Below are 15,053 nucleotides of genomic sequence, written 5' to 3' on the forward strand. Positions count from 1 at the left end.
GGGCTCTGACACCCTAGACACTGTCCTCCCAGGAAGTGGTTTTGGTTTTATTCCACCTTTGTTCTGAGTGAGCAGACAGGCCCTTTTGGGCTCCTGTCCCCAGATAGCCTCCCACCCTGTTATCTGAGGGAAAGTGAAACTGTCCATCCTCAGGTCCTGAGCAGGCCCCTGCTGAGACCCTGACCTCCCTCTGAGGTGGTCGGAAGAATGGGCTTGGATTCCGGCCAAGCACCCAGAGAAAGGTCAGCTGCACTTGCTGGATGCAAGCGGGTATGAGGCCCTGCTAGTGTGGGGACAACTGATCCCTCAGCCCCGGGCCGTGGGGCTCTATCTGCCCATGGAAAGGCCCAGCTCCCAGTGGGAAGGGTTCTGGGCTGGCGGCGTTGGGGGGCCTTGGGGCTTTACTGCCACTGGGCTGGGCATTTCTGTCGTTTGCCTGAGGACACCATTCTATCTACACCTCCAGCCCTCAGGGCCTGACCACCCTAGCTGGGCTGCCAGCCTGAACTGAGAGGTCCACCTTCCCACGGCACCCTCTGGGCTTGACCAAGCCAGTCTTGCCTGCAACCCCTGAGAGGCCAAAGCAAGGCCCTGGGTACATGAGGCTTCCCGACTCTGGTTAGAGAGCACCAGTTGCTTCACTCCCCCGCACCTAAAGTGTGAGCTCTGAGATGGCAGAGGCAGGATCTGAGACAGTCAGAGCCCCCATAGCTCTGTGCCAGGCCCCTAGACCCAAGCCCACAGCAATAAGCACAGAAACTGGTGGTATAGAAACGGTCCCCAGACAACCTTATCAGTCAGATAGCATAAGCCTTCCTGTCTGCTCCAGCCTGGCCCCGTAAAAATAGAGCTGCTGATTAGAGCCTTCCAGACACCAAGGCTGGAGCCTTTCAAGGGCTGGAGAGACCTTCTGGTGAGCTTTTCCTGCCCCCTCTATCTTTAAAAATTACAAGGGGTCAGGCACTGTGGCTCACGCCTGTGGTACCAGCACTTGGGGAGGCCAAAGCAAGAGGACTGCTTGAAGCCAGGAGTTGAAGACTAGCCTGGGCAATACAGCAAGACGCCATCTCTAATACATACATATATTTCAGGTTTTGCAAATTAGCACCTGTCCTTGAAAAGAAATCTGATGCTGTCTTTTAAAAACCATAAAAATATTCATCATCTACCCAGAAATTTCATTCCTGAGAATGTAGCTTAAGGAAATAACGGAAAGGAAGGAATAAAGTACTAGTTAAAGCTACCCACTGCTGGGTGTGCCTAGAACATCTAACCTGACCCTGGAAATGACCACATGTCCAACGTCAAAAGGATGGCTAGATTAGTGCGTGGCTGCGCACCCGACGGTGCATGGACGGCTGCTAAGGATGGCTATATTGGTAAATGGCTGTATTATGCACTCAGTGGTGTCCTGGATGGCTGTTAAGAATATACGTGATAAAGGTACACAAGCAGCCTGTGCCCAGCGGGTGGGCAATGTGCCTGCACGTGACCAGGCATGAGGGCATATGTCGGGATGCTGGGATTGCAGCTCACACTCCCTCCTGGCCCCTTTTCTTGCTTTCATTCTTTTCTTTCTCCCTTCTTTCCTTTAACTGAGGCCACAAGGTCTTCTGCCTGTCCTCAAGAGGCTGGGAAGACAGCCTCTGAGTGGCACCTTCTGGCACGTGCAGAGGAGGAAATGCATGAAACCACTTCCCAGCTTTCTTCCTCATTTGCAAACCCTTGCTCTTCCTCTTAGCTCCTGTGAACCCCAAAACAACAACAAAATAGTTTCATCATCATCATCACCATCGTCATTGTCATCAAACCCAGAGCCAAGCTAAACTTCCTCCTTAGTAAGTCCGTGCTTTCCTGCAGGCCCTGCCCTGAGACTCCAGCTCCTGAGAGACCTGTCACTGGAAAGTGTCTCAGAAGCGATCTCCACCACTCACTGGGGCTCTCCTTCCCCTTCTCAGGGGAGCAGAGGAGCTAATTGTCCAAAGGCCAAGCCGCTGCTGGGTTGCCCAAGGAATACAGGCCAGTCCAACTGGGGGTAAGCACGTTAGACAGAAAAATAAAACTCCAGACCCAAAGGGGAAGCTGACGGCAGTGCATCAGGGGCACACCCACCCGGGGTGGGCAGCAAAGTAGGCATGGGGGGGCTCCAGGGCAAGTCAGAGCTGAGTGTTCCTGGCAGGTATGGTCAGGGACAGGCATCTCCCAGGGAGGAGACTGGGTGCCAGTCCTTGACCCAGAGCTCACTACTTGAGCTCACTACCTCAAGCCTGCTCTGGATGACGGGGTGTTCAGGACCACAGCTGGGGGAGGATCCTCGAGCACAAAACCAAAAAGCACCAACCCTAAGGACAAGATCGACCAGCCTGACCACGTTACATTTATGAACTTCTGTTATCAAATGACACCATAAAGGCCGGGCACTACGGCTCATGCCTTTACTCCCAGCACTTTGGGAGGCCAAAGTGAAGGGATCACTTCAGGCCAGGAGTTCAAGATCATCCTGGCCAAGATGGTGAAATCCCATCTCTACTAAAAAATAAAAAATAATAATAATAAATAAAAAATAAAAGTTAAAAAAGACATCATAAAGAGGGAAAAGACAAGTCACAAGCTGACAATATTTCAACAATTATGAGCAACACAGAATTTATATTCAAAATACAGAAAGAGCCCCTCCAATCTAATAAGGAAAAGACAAACAAAACACAATAGGAAAATGAGCAAAAGACTCAGAGGGGCATTTACAAATGAGGAAACTCAAATTGCAAAGACATGAAAAGCTGCTTAGCCTGAAATGCAAAAGAAAGTCAAGAGGAGAATGGGAAGCAACAGGAAATACACACCTGTCCTGAGAGGAAGCCCATCCGCTGTCAGGTGTAACCACAGTGAAAATGCCTGCACATGGGCATGAAGGACAGAGAGTGCCTGTACAGCACGGTCCAAAACACAGAACACTGGCCGTGGTCCAAAGAACCCTCAAAAGTAAACTCAATTATTTTTTAAACTGTACAGTCATTCAATGGAATCTAACATTCATTCAATGGTTAAATGTCAAAAACATAATTTTGAGCAACAGTCAGGAGAATACAGAATGTAAAAAGAATATCTGAAGCCAGAGCAAACACCCAAAAGAGGCCTGCAGTCTCAGCAATTTGGGAGGCTGAGGCGGGAGGATCACTTGAGCCCAGGAATTTGAGACCAGCCTGGTCAACATACTGAGACCCCATCTCTACAGGAAAAAAAAAAAAAAAAAGAAGACTTAGAGGGCATGGTGGTACATGGCCGTAGTCCCAGCTACTCTAGAGGCTGAGACAGGAGGATCACTTGAGCCCAGGAGTTCAAGGTTGCAGTGAGCCAAGATTGTGCCCCTGCACTCCAGCCTGGGTGACAGAGAAAGATCCCAAATCAAAAAATAGCAAAAGAAAAGAAAAATAAACAAAAATAATACCTTGAATCTGATCTTATTTATATAAAGTACAGAAATAAGAAAAACTATATATTGCATTAATTTGAGATGCATATGTTCACAGATGGTAAAGGCATAAGTGTTCATTTCATGACTACCACACTACTACTATTTATTTATTTAATTTTTTTGAGATGGAGTCTCAGTCTGCTGCCCAGGCTGGAGTGCAATGGTGTGACCTCAGCTCACTGCAACCTCTGCCTCCTGGGTTCAAGCAATCCTCCTGCCTCAGCCTCCCGAGTAGCTGGGACTACAGGCACACACCACCACACCCAGCTAATTTTTGTATTTTTAGTAGATATGGGGTTTCACCATGTTGGCCAGGCTGGTCTCGAACTCCTGACCTCAGGTGATTCACCCACCTCGGCCTCCCAAAGTACTGGGATTACAGGCGTGAGTCACCGCACCCGGCCTACACTACTACCTTAATGGACCTAAAATGATGTCTGTGCAGTATAAAACACCACACCATTGTTTGTGATTGAAAAGACTGAAATGACTTGTGTCCATCTGTAGGAACTGGCTCAATAAACAAAGATGCATTAAGGTTCATTGCGCAAAAGTTAAACAAAAACAACCACTCAATAGAGGCTCTCTGCATAAGCAGATCCCTAGGCATATTGATAAGTGGGAGAAATAAAACCAAGCGTAGAACAGGCCAGGTGACATGCTTTCCTCTTCTATAGGCAATGAGGAAAATAACACTTGTTTGTCTTTGCCTGTTTTTGCTCACAAACCTAGGGTGACCGTTTGTCCCATCTCAGTTGGTGCCTACCTTTCTGGCACAACTTGATCACACCCTTCACTCTTAGCAAGGTCCTGGTTTGAAGGATAAGTTACATGGGCCACCCTAATCAAAATCCATTTCACCCCCATCCCAAGCACACAGCTAGCCTGCATTTCCCCATCTGTCCTGCAGGGGGTCTGGCCATGAGCGTCAGCCCTAGGCAATGGCGCCGCAGTGGAAGTTACACCATGGCTCTCCGGCCTGGACCGTAGAGCAGTGCCCTGTGAGATCCTTCCTCCTCCAGCTGGCTGGGCGCCAAGGCCCAGGGCAGCCTCGGAAGCCGTGAGCTGAAGCTGGCAGAGTCCCTGACAGCCGGGTCCCGGAATGACTGTAGGGAGCCCAGCCTCCAGTCCTCCTGGCCTGCCTCTGCTGGTCTGCACTGTCTAGGATTGTTCAGGCGGGTAGAAATCAACTTCAATTGTTTTTGAGCCATCAGGCATTTGGGGGGTCTATTTGTTACAGCAGTCACCCTAACTAATACAACTAATTTTATTGTGTTTATTTTATTTTTGTATTTATTTTATTTATTTATTTTGTATTCTTACTAAAACACAAAATAAATGTACAAACTTTTCAATATACTAATTTGTAGGATTTATGTATTAATTTTTAGGGTATATTTTACAGGAGCTGGCCAGGACCAGGCTCAAGGCCACAGTGGAAGCACCGTCCAGGCTCCTCAGGGACCAGGATAGCTGCCTTGATTCATTAGGCTTAGGGTCCCTGGGTTTTCTCTCTGTACCCAGGAGACCATGGGGCTGGAACACTCTGCAGAGGGGGATTGAGAGACTACGAGGGAGGTGCCCACATCTTACGAGAAGAAACTGAGCCTTGCTAGCCAACAGACAGAGAAGTTGCAGGGAGCTGTGGTCTCATATATACACGTATATGCACATACACACACATGCACCTGGTGCACATGTAGACCTGATGCATCCACATGTGAGCTTTCATCTACACATGCGCCTGTGCACCCATACACAAGCCCCTGCACCCACACACAGCTGTACACCCCCACATACACCTGTATATCCCCACACACACCTGTACACCCCCACATACTGTGCACACATACACCTGTGCAACGTGCACCCACACACACCCCTGAAGTCACACACTCTTTTGCATTCAGACGTCTCTGCACACACACATCTGTGCACCCCCACACACCCCTGCACCCACATGCACTCCTGTTCCCACATGCACATCTGTGCACCCACGCGCACACACACCCTGTGCACCTACACACACGCCTCTACACACACATACCTGTGCAACCACATACATATATGTCCATGCACCCACACACACACCTGTGCACTCAAACACAAGCACGCACACACACACCCCTGCACCCACACATTCCCATGAACTCACACACACAGATGTGCACTCACACATACCTGTGCACCTACACACACACTTGCACACATACGCGTGACTCTGCACCCACACGCGCACCCACACATACCCCCTGCCCCATGACTACAGAGGTGACTTGGGCCGTTCCTACAGCCCCAGGTGGGAAGCACCGATTGGATCAGCCTGACGAGTCCAGCTTTGGCAGTTGGTCCCCCCCTAATTTGAGCTGCTTGCAAACAGGAGCTAGTTATCTCTTCTGGGGTTGGTGAGGAGTGCAGATGAGGGATGTGCAGAAGGAGCCCAGCCCATCTTCATAGGCCTTTCTGGAAGCTGCAGGGACCCAGGTGCTGGCTTTCCTTGGCAGCAGACCCATCAGGGTTGGGCTGGGTGGGAAAGAACCTGCCAGGTCTTCCTCCGGCAGGAAGTGCCCCTCCGCTTGGCCCCCCAGTGTCTCCGCCCACCTAGAGGAGACCTGGGCCTTCTGAGGAAGAAGGATGAACTCTGACAACTAACCGCCCGACTCCCACCCTTCTCATTTTCTTTAAAACTCTCAACAGGCCTCCTGCCCGACTCCCCCACTATGAAAGTAATAGGTGTTTTTTGAAGGACATTGGGAAACATTAAGGTTCAAGGAAGAGCATGAAGATATCCAGCATCTCATCCCCAGAAGCAACTAGGGCACTTCCCAGGGAGGCCAAGCCCTGAGGGGCAGGCCATCGCAATGCTGGGGTTCTTTTTTTTTCTTTTTTTTTTTTAAAGCAGAGTCTCGCTTTGTTGCCCAGGCTGGAGTGCAGTGGTGCAATTTTGGCTCACTGCAGCCTCCGCCTCCTGGGTTCAAAGGATTATCCTACCTCAGCCTCCTGAGTAGCTGGTATTACAGGCTCGCACCACCACCCCTGGCTAATTTTTGTATTTTTAGTAGAAAGGGGGTTTCACCATGTTGGCCAGGCTGGTCTCAAACTCCTGACCTCAGGTGATCCTCCGGCCTCAGCCTGCCAAAGTGCTGGGATTACAGGCGTGAGGCATTGTGCCAAGCCTATTGCTGAGGTTCTTTTTGGGGGTTTGTGTTTTGTTTTTGTTTCTGTGATGAGAGATATAGAGCACAAAATGTGTCACCATAACTTCTTTAGCTGTGCGGAACCATGGCCTTGAAGTCCATGCACGCTGTTGTGCTGCTGTCACCACCATCCATTCCAGACAGAGCCCTTTCATCTTACCCAGCTGAAACTCCGTGCCCATCAAACACCAAAGCCCCATGCCTCTCCCCCAGCCCCTGGCAGCCTCCACTCTACTTCTGTCTCTGGGACTCTGACTACTCCAGTGGAATCACACGCTATTTGTCCTTCATGCCTGGCTTTTCTCACTCAGCACAATGTCCTCCAGGTCCGTCCATGTGGTAGAGCGCGTCAGAATCTCCTTCTTGTGTAAGGCTGAATACTATTCCATTATATGTATCACTGCATTTTGCTTGTTCTTCCATCAAAGCTGGTTTTTTTGGCTGGGCGAGGTGGCTCACGCCTGTAATCCCAGCACTTTGGGAGGCCGAGGTGGGTGGATCGCCTAAGGTCAGGAGTTCAAGACTAGGCCTGGCCAACATGGTGAACCCTGTCTCTACTAAAAATACAAAAATTAGTCTGGCAAGGTGGCACATGCCCATAATGCCAGCTACTTGGGAAGCTGAGGCAGGAGAATTTTTGAACCCAGGAGGCGGAAGTTGCAGTAAACCCAGATCATGCCACTGCACTCCAGCCTAGGCAACAGAACGAGACCCTGTCTTAAAAAAAAAAACACACACACAACAACAACAAAAAAGCTGGGTTTTTAAATGTGTTTATGTGGACTTTCCTCCCCTCTGACACTTACCCATGCCCTGACCACTGTGTTCCTCTCTTACCTCACAATAAAGTCTTGAAGAAGGTGCAAGACCAAGAAATAGAATTACTTGAATATGTGTTTGCAGGGCCAGGTGAGGCAAAGAGGAGAAGGGAGAGGTGAAGATCTGCAGAGGGGAAGAGGTGGGAGCTGGAGTCAGTCGTCAGGGGAGCAGCATGGAGGTGGTTGGGGGACCTGGCAGGGTCATGGGTGGATTCTCCAGTGACCTGGGCCTGCAGACTACCCACTGCCCAACAGTCTTGGACACCTGGAAGGGACTGGGGTGAAGGCAAGACCTTACCCCTAATCGAGGGTACCAGAACAAACAAACCAGGGAATTTCTTGGGAGTCTCCCTAAGAAAGGACACGTGGACACTATTAAACACTCATATATCTATGGTCAAAACCTCTGGCCGACGGCAGCTGGGTTCACTGGAAAAGACAGTTAAAGTGGCAATCATAAAATGAAACTTCTCTGATAATTTAAAGCTTTTAACTGGAAACACACTTAGTGCCTACACTTGGATGTAGGTTTGAGGCCCAGGAATATTGGGAAGGAGCCACTCAGTGGGATTCTACATTAACTTTTTTGCATAAATCATCTTCGTAATGTATATTCATGATTTCCAGCTTGGTTCTCTTTAAGGTGGAGCCAGAACTTAAAGACTGGTGTGACGTGAGCAACCTGAGGGTCCCCTGGGACTGGGCTTCCCCAGAACTTGCACAGTTGTCTTGACCCCATCTAATTTGACAACGATTTTTGTAAAATGACTCACCTTGAGAAAGGTTTCCAAGGCATTCACTTATATGTCTTAGAAACAACAGTTCATTCTTATTACCCTCATATCTCATTGGTTTACACTAAATTTAATTAGATGACATCACGATTATAGCAAGTACAACTGGCAAGAACAAGCTTAAGAGTAAACCCACAGCCTGTCGGGGGTGCCTCTGCGTGCTCTGCAGGTGAGCTGGTGAGGAAGCGTTTGTCACGGCCTGTGCACAGCTGCATAGGCTACCAAACGAAGATTGCTCTCAATAACAACTTACAATAAATTTAAATCTTACCATTGTTTCTTGTTTTTTGTTTTTTTTTTTTTTGTTTTTTTTTTTTTTTTGAAACGGAGTCTCGCTCTGTCCCACAGGCTGGAGTGCAGTGGCGCAATCTCAGCTCACTGCAACCTCCGCCTCTCAGGTTCAAGTGATTCTCCTGCCTCAGCCTCCCAAGTAGCTGGGACTACAGGTGCATGCCACCACACCTGGCTAAGTTTTTGTATTTTTAGTAGAGACAGGGTTTCACCGTGTTAGCCAGGATGGTCTCGATCTCTCGACCTCGTGATCCATCTGCCTCAGCTTCCCAAAGTGCTGGGATTATAGGCATGAGCCACCGCACCCCGCCGGGTTTTTGTTTTGTTTTTGTTTGTTTGTTTGTTTTTTAAAGCAAACCACATAAAAGGATATATACCAAAAAGTCAGTGTCTCCCATCCATGGCCCCCAGTTCCTTTCCTGAAGGCACTCAACCGCAGCCACGGGGTTCCATGCAGACTGTGTAGAGAATCATAGATGTCAACACCACCTTAGCATGGTGTTGTAAGTATTTTCCCTGAAGCCATTCCTTGCTTGGAGGAGAAGGCAGCATTTTATTTTCTGCTTGTCCATGGGGTTCCCCCAGCATCCCGAGATCACCTCCAAAGCTGTGCTGTCATCTGATACAGTTCTGGGTTTCCCATGAGACCAGGAGTCCTGAGGGCAGCAGCTGGGTCTTACCCATTTTTGTTCCCTGGCTCCAAGCACAAGGAAGGTGCTCAGGAGGGGCGGCACTGGAGGGAGCCAGGCATGTGGGTAACAGGGGTGAAATGAGGGGTGCTAGCCTCCCAAGTACCCAGAGGCATGGGGACTCCTCAGCATCAACACTGAGTATGGCCCAGTGCCTGGTGCAGCAAGGGCTCAGGCACGGGGTCTCCCCAGTGCCAAGTGTGGCCCAGTGCCTGGCACAGCGAGGGCTCAGGCTGAGGCCCCCAGGCCTTATGACCCTACTCTTCACCAGCCAAGGGAGAGAGGAAGGCCCCGATGTGACCCAAACTGGAAAATGCAGCATTGATCTAGCCCCCAGTGCAAAGCTCTCTCCCCAACAATTCCATTCATTTTTCCCAACTATAAAGTATAGCTCTTCCCATTTCACAGCTGGGGAAACTGAGGCTCACAGAAAAGAAGTGCTTGCTCAAGGCTCCCCACATCTGACCAGGTCTGCCTAGAGCGCATGCTCCTCCCCACCCCGCAAAATGCCACTGGACATGAAATGAACAAAGTCAAGGTCACGGTTGGCAGGCATCCGCACCCACCTGGGATCAGGCCTCTGGGACCAGGCCTCTGGCCACCATGCTGTCCTGCTGCTCAGAACTATTCCTCCCATTGTTCAGCCTTGTCCCCACTGCTAGAACCCACTGAGCCTCACTCAGTCCTCTGACCCTCACCTAGAAAATGGGGACAATAGTAGTTTCGAACTCACACAGTTGTTGAGATGAGATGAAGTAATATTGTGAAAGTGCTGAGAGTAGTGCCTGATTCTGACTAAGCCGTCTCTAAGGTTAGCTGTTTGTTCAGCATCAATTTCACACCTTCTGAGCATCTCTCCCAGGCTGAGCTCCAGAGTCTGCAGGCAGTTTGAAGCTGCAGAAGTGGCCCTGTAAGAACACAGCTGGGGAATCGGGACATGCACGTACCCAAAACTAACATGACAATGGCTGACAGAGTAACATGGGGCATGCAACTTCCTGTGCAACACCTGGGTGCGCGAAACATTTGTTTTTCAAATAAACATTTCTAAACTTTAAAAAATTTGTCTCGGACTGAGTAAGTAGTACCAGAATGCATTTCCTCAGTGCAAGGCCAGCTCTGCACAAGTATGGGGAGTCGGTCTCCCCGCACTGCCCCTTCCCTGCCATCCTAGAAGGGGTGCTGTTCACAGTTGTCTTCGTCACCATCCACACACCCCTCCCCAGCTGTGAGCCAGTTCAGCCTCAGTCATGTTCAGGGTCACGCGGGAACTGGGGGCTGATTTTTTCTGTACAGTTTAGGAAGGGTCTGAGTCTTTGTCCACTGCAGCTGCCACTCCAGGGCTGTGCCACAGGCGAAGGGGTCCAGCCTTTGGGTATATCATGCACGCCCCCTCTTGGCCCACAAACTGAGGCACCGCGCTTGCACACTGAACTACACCCCTGAGCAATGCCCAGCCCCTTCCCCTGTCTCAAGTGTCTCCATTCCAGGGCCAGCCGTTCCCCTATATGCACCCCCAACAAAGCGTGCATCATCCTGTTCTCTGTTCCAGTGATCCACCCCCACACCCACCACCCCACCAAGAGACTGAACCACCAGGGCCAGTGGCTCCCCATGGACACCCGGAGGCGGCTTCCCCTTCCTGGGCTGGGGGTGGAAAACCCTCTAGAGAGATCACAGCTGCAAAAGAATAAAGCCACACACTCAAAACCAACAACAAGGAAACACCAAGTCATTTTTTCCATCACCACTCACCTTTTCACACCCTCTCTCTGGAAGCCTCTGCAGATCCCCGTGCTCCTCAGTCAGGGCTGGGCCTGTGCCCAAGGCTGCCCCAGAGGTGTGGGTGGAGGATGTTGTCTTGGGCTGCCCCAGGGGCCTTGGTCAGGGGCTGGGCAGGGAAGGGGATACTGGATGTCTTCCTGGGCAGTTCATATCAGCTGCCACAGGATGAGCTTTCTCTTAAAGAACACTCTGTCACACAAGCCACACACAGAAGTGTACAGTACAGAGGTTCCCAAAGGGCACAGCGGACAGAAGGTTGGAGATCAGAGCACCTGGAAAGCCCCCTTCTCACCCCCTGACTACTAGGGCTCCCTACAGGGAGCAGCTCTTCAGGCCAAATATAAAAGAGAAAAGGGCAGATCTGAGCTTGGCAGGACGAAAAGTGGAAGGACAGACAGATGGATGCATGGAGAGATGGAACTGGAAAGAGGGATTTGCATTAGTCAGAATGTTTTCTGTTACCAGTGACAGAAACCCAATTCAGACTAGCTTAGGTGGAAAAAAAGAGGGTTGGGGGATGTCGTGGAATCTGTCAGCTTATGCACCTGGAATGTCCCAGGGTGGCCTGGTTTCAGGTATGGCTGGATCCAGGACTCAAGCAATGATCTCAGTCTCTCTCTCTCTCTTTCTCTCTCACTCAAATTCTCTCTTCACTTTCCTTATCTTTACTTAGCTCTCATTTGTGTGTTGACCTTTCATGTCTTCCTGCAGATGGGTTATGCTATCAAGGAAGAGACCACCAGTAGCCCAGGCTTACATCATCCCAGCTTGGTAATCCAAGCAGAAGGAGACATTTTTTGAATAGCCACATAAAGGCCTGATTGGCTTGGATCACAGGCCCACCCCTTGAGGCAACCCCTGATACCAGGGTGACGAGAGCACTAGCTCTGGGCAAGCCAGGGTCATGTGCCAGTGATGTGGGCAGGAGAGAATGGGACCACGACCCACAGTCCCACCAGAACTATTGCTGGAGATGGAGGAGGGTGGGTTTGTGCAGACAAGAAAATGTCAGTCTGCTACAGCAATCCAAGCTGTTGGTATGGAATAAACAAAAGGCCAGAGATGGGAACAGCCAGCCAGGGCAAAGCATTCTTGCTGGGAGAAGCGGGAAATGAGAGGGAAGGTGGGTCAGGCCACCCACAGAAGGTCCCAGACACCCCACAGACAGCTCACCCTCTCCATCCACCACTCTCTCACTTTCTATCAAAATCACTTCTGGATACAACTCAACAACAACAACAAAATAAACATCCCAACTCAAAAGTGAGCAAAGGACTTGAATAGACATTTCTCCAAAGAAGATATACAAATGGCCAATAAGCACATGAAAAGATGCTTAAATCACTAATCATTAGGGAAATGCAAATTAAAACCATCTGAGATACCACTTTTCACTCATTAGGATGGCTATTACAAGAGAACAAAAAAGAAAATAACAAGTGTTGGTGAGGATGTAGAGAAATTAGAAGCCCTGCACACTGCTGGTGGAAATGTGAAAAGGTGTAGCCACTGTGGAAAACAGCATGGCATCTCCTCAATAAAATCAAAATAAAATTACTGTGTGATCTTGGCCAGGCGTGGCTCACGTCTGTAATCCCAGGACTTTGGGAGGCCGAGCCAGGTGGATCACTTGAGGTCAGGAGTTCAAGACCAGCCTGGCCAACATGGTGAAACCTTGTCTCTACCAAAATATACAAAAATTAGCCAGGCATGAGCACCCCTATAATCCCAGCTACTCAGGAGGCTGAGGTGGGAGAACTGCTTGAATCCAGAAGGCAGAGGTCGCAGTGAGATGAGATCTCACCACTGCACTGCAGCCTGGGTGACAGAGTAAGACCTTTTCTAAAAAGAAAGAAAAAAAGAAAAAAATTACCATGTGATCAAGCAATTTTACTTCTGGATATATGCCCAAAAGAAATGAAAGCAGGATCTCACAATCGTCAAAAGGTGGAAGCAATATGCATATAATATAATATTATTCAGAGTTAAAAAGGAAAAAGATTCTGACATAAGCTATAACATGGATGAACCTTGAGGACATTATGCTAAGTGAAATAAGCCAGGCACAAAAGGAAAAATCCTTTATGATTCCACTTGTATGAGGTACCTGGAATAGTCAAATTCGTAGGGACAAACTAGAATGGTGTTGTCAGGAGCTGGCAGCAGGGAGAATGGGGAGTTATTATTTAATGGGTATGGAGTTTCAGTTTTGCTAAATGAAATAGTTCTCTGAATGGATGGTGGTGATGGTAGCAAAGCAACGTGAACACAGTTGTCTGAGTCGGCTTGGGCTGCTGTGACAAATACCATAGACCCAATGACTTAAACAAAAGACTCTTATCTTCTCACAGTTCTGGAGGCTGGAAGTCCGAGATCAGAGTACCAGCATGGCTAGGGGCTGATGAGGGCTCTCTTCCTGACTTGTGGACAGCAGCCTTCCTACCTTGTGCTCATGTGGACTTTCCTCAGTGGAAGCACGTGGAGAAATCTGTCTTTCTCTTCTTGTAAGGGATCTAATCCCATCATGAGGGCTCCACTCTCATGATGTCAACTAAACCTAGTCACCTCCCAAAGATCCCACCTCCAAAAACCATCATATTCAAAGTCAGGGCTTCAACATGAATTTGGCAGCGAGACAGTCTGCAAGAGTATTTAATGTCACTGAACTATACACTTAAAAATGGTTATGATGGTAAATTTCATGTTATGTATATTTTACCACAATTTAAAGAAAAACTATACAAGTGAAAAAAAATCACCCGTGGAGCGAGTTAAAGATTCAGGTCCTTGGGTTCCATCATAGTGATCTGATGACTGACTCTGAGCTGCAACTTGGGATAGGTTGATCTTTTATGAGCTACAGGCAAATCCGAGATGCAATACAGTTTGAGAAGCACACTTTAGGCACCAGGGAGCCACGGAAGGTTTTCAACAGGGTGGTGGCAGGATGCGAGTGGAGGGTAATATGATGGTGTGCAGAAAGAGGTTCTAAAGCTGTCCTGTCCACATAGATAAGAGGGAAAAGGTGGGGAAGAGAAGGGAGGAAGTTATGACGGGGATGAGGTGAACAATCTCCAGAGCGGAGTGAATGCTCTCCCGAGCGGCACTGAACAGAAACCTGCTGACCTCAAGGCCATTGCCAGCCCAGCCAGCAGCCCCCTCTTAATGAAAGGGGAGCGAGCTCCTTCCAGCTGGCTCTCTCAGAACCACCCTGACCGAGGTGTCTTGCAGCAGCACCATCTGCAGACACAAAAAGAGCAGCTTCTTCCGCTGGAGGAAAACAGCCGGCATCACTGGGGCCTGGCCAGGGACAGAATCCAAGTTTCGGAGCGACCAGCAGGGACAAAGGCATCTGCACTGTCTCAGCCAACACCTGCCAGGAGGGAAACAAGAAACCCTCGCTGGGAACTGCATGGCTCTGCTCCCAGTCCTCTGGCCACTGATGACCACTTATCATTCAAGGGGACAGACCCTGCGGGGAGGAGCAGAGCTGGGGCCCTCCAGAGGCCAGCTTCTCAAGAGCCATTTCCGCTGCTACTGGAGGAGCAAGGCCCTGTTCTGATCCGGAGACACCGCAGCATCTGCAGAAGGAAGAGGCCTGTGGCCCCGCTCTGAGGCCCAGCCTTTGCCAGGTGAGATAAAGAGATCAGTTTCTCATGGGGCCTCTCTCTGCTCTCTAAACACTTTCCAAGACACCAAACCAGCTCTATCCAGAATGATAAGGAAGTGTGTGAACTCCAAGCCCCAAGGACAGGCACCCTCCTCCCCTCCCAGGTGAGTCCAGCCAGGTGGCAGCTGGATGCAACCAGAGAATGGTAGCAGAGGCAGGGGGCAGGGCACCTTCTCTGCCACATAGAGAACATCAGATGGTGGCAGGAGCAGACGGGAGTTTATGTTGGCTCTTGGGTCCCACTGCCAACAAAGCGATCATTTGGAAGAATGATTTCAGAAGGCCGACGTCTGTGCACTTAGTGGCAATCTTCAGCCTCAGATGTGCCCCCGAG

The sequence above is a fragment of the Macaca mulatta genome, chromosome 7, assembly GCF_049350105.2.
Source record: "Macaca mulatta isolate MMU2019108-1 chromosome 7, T2T-MMU8v2.0, whole genome shotgun sequence".
NCBI lineage: Eukaryota > Metazoa > Chordata > Mammalia > Primates > Cercopithecidae > Macaca > Macaca mulatta.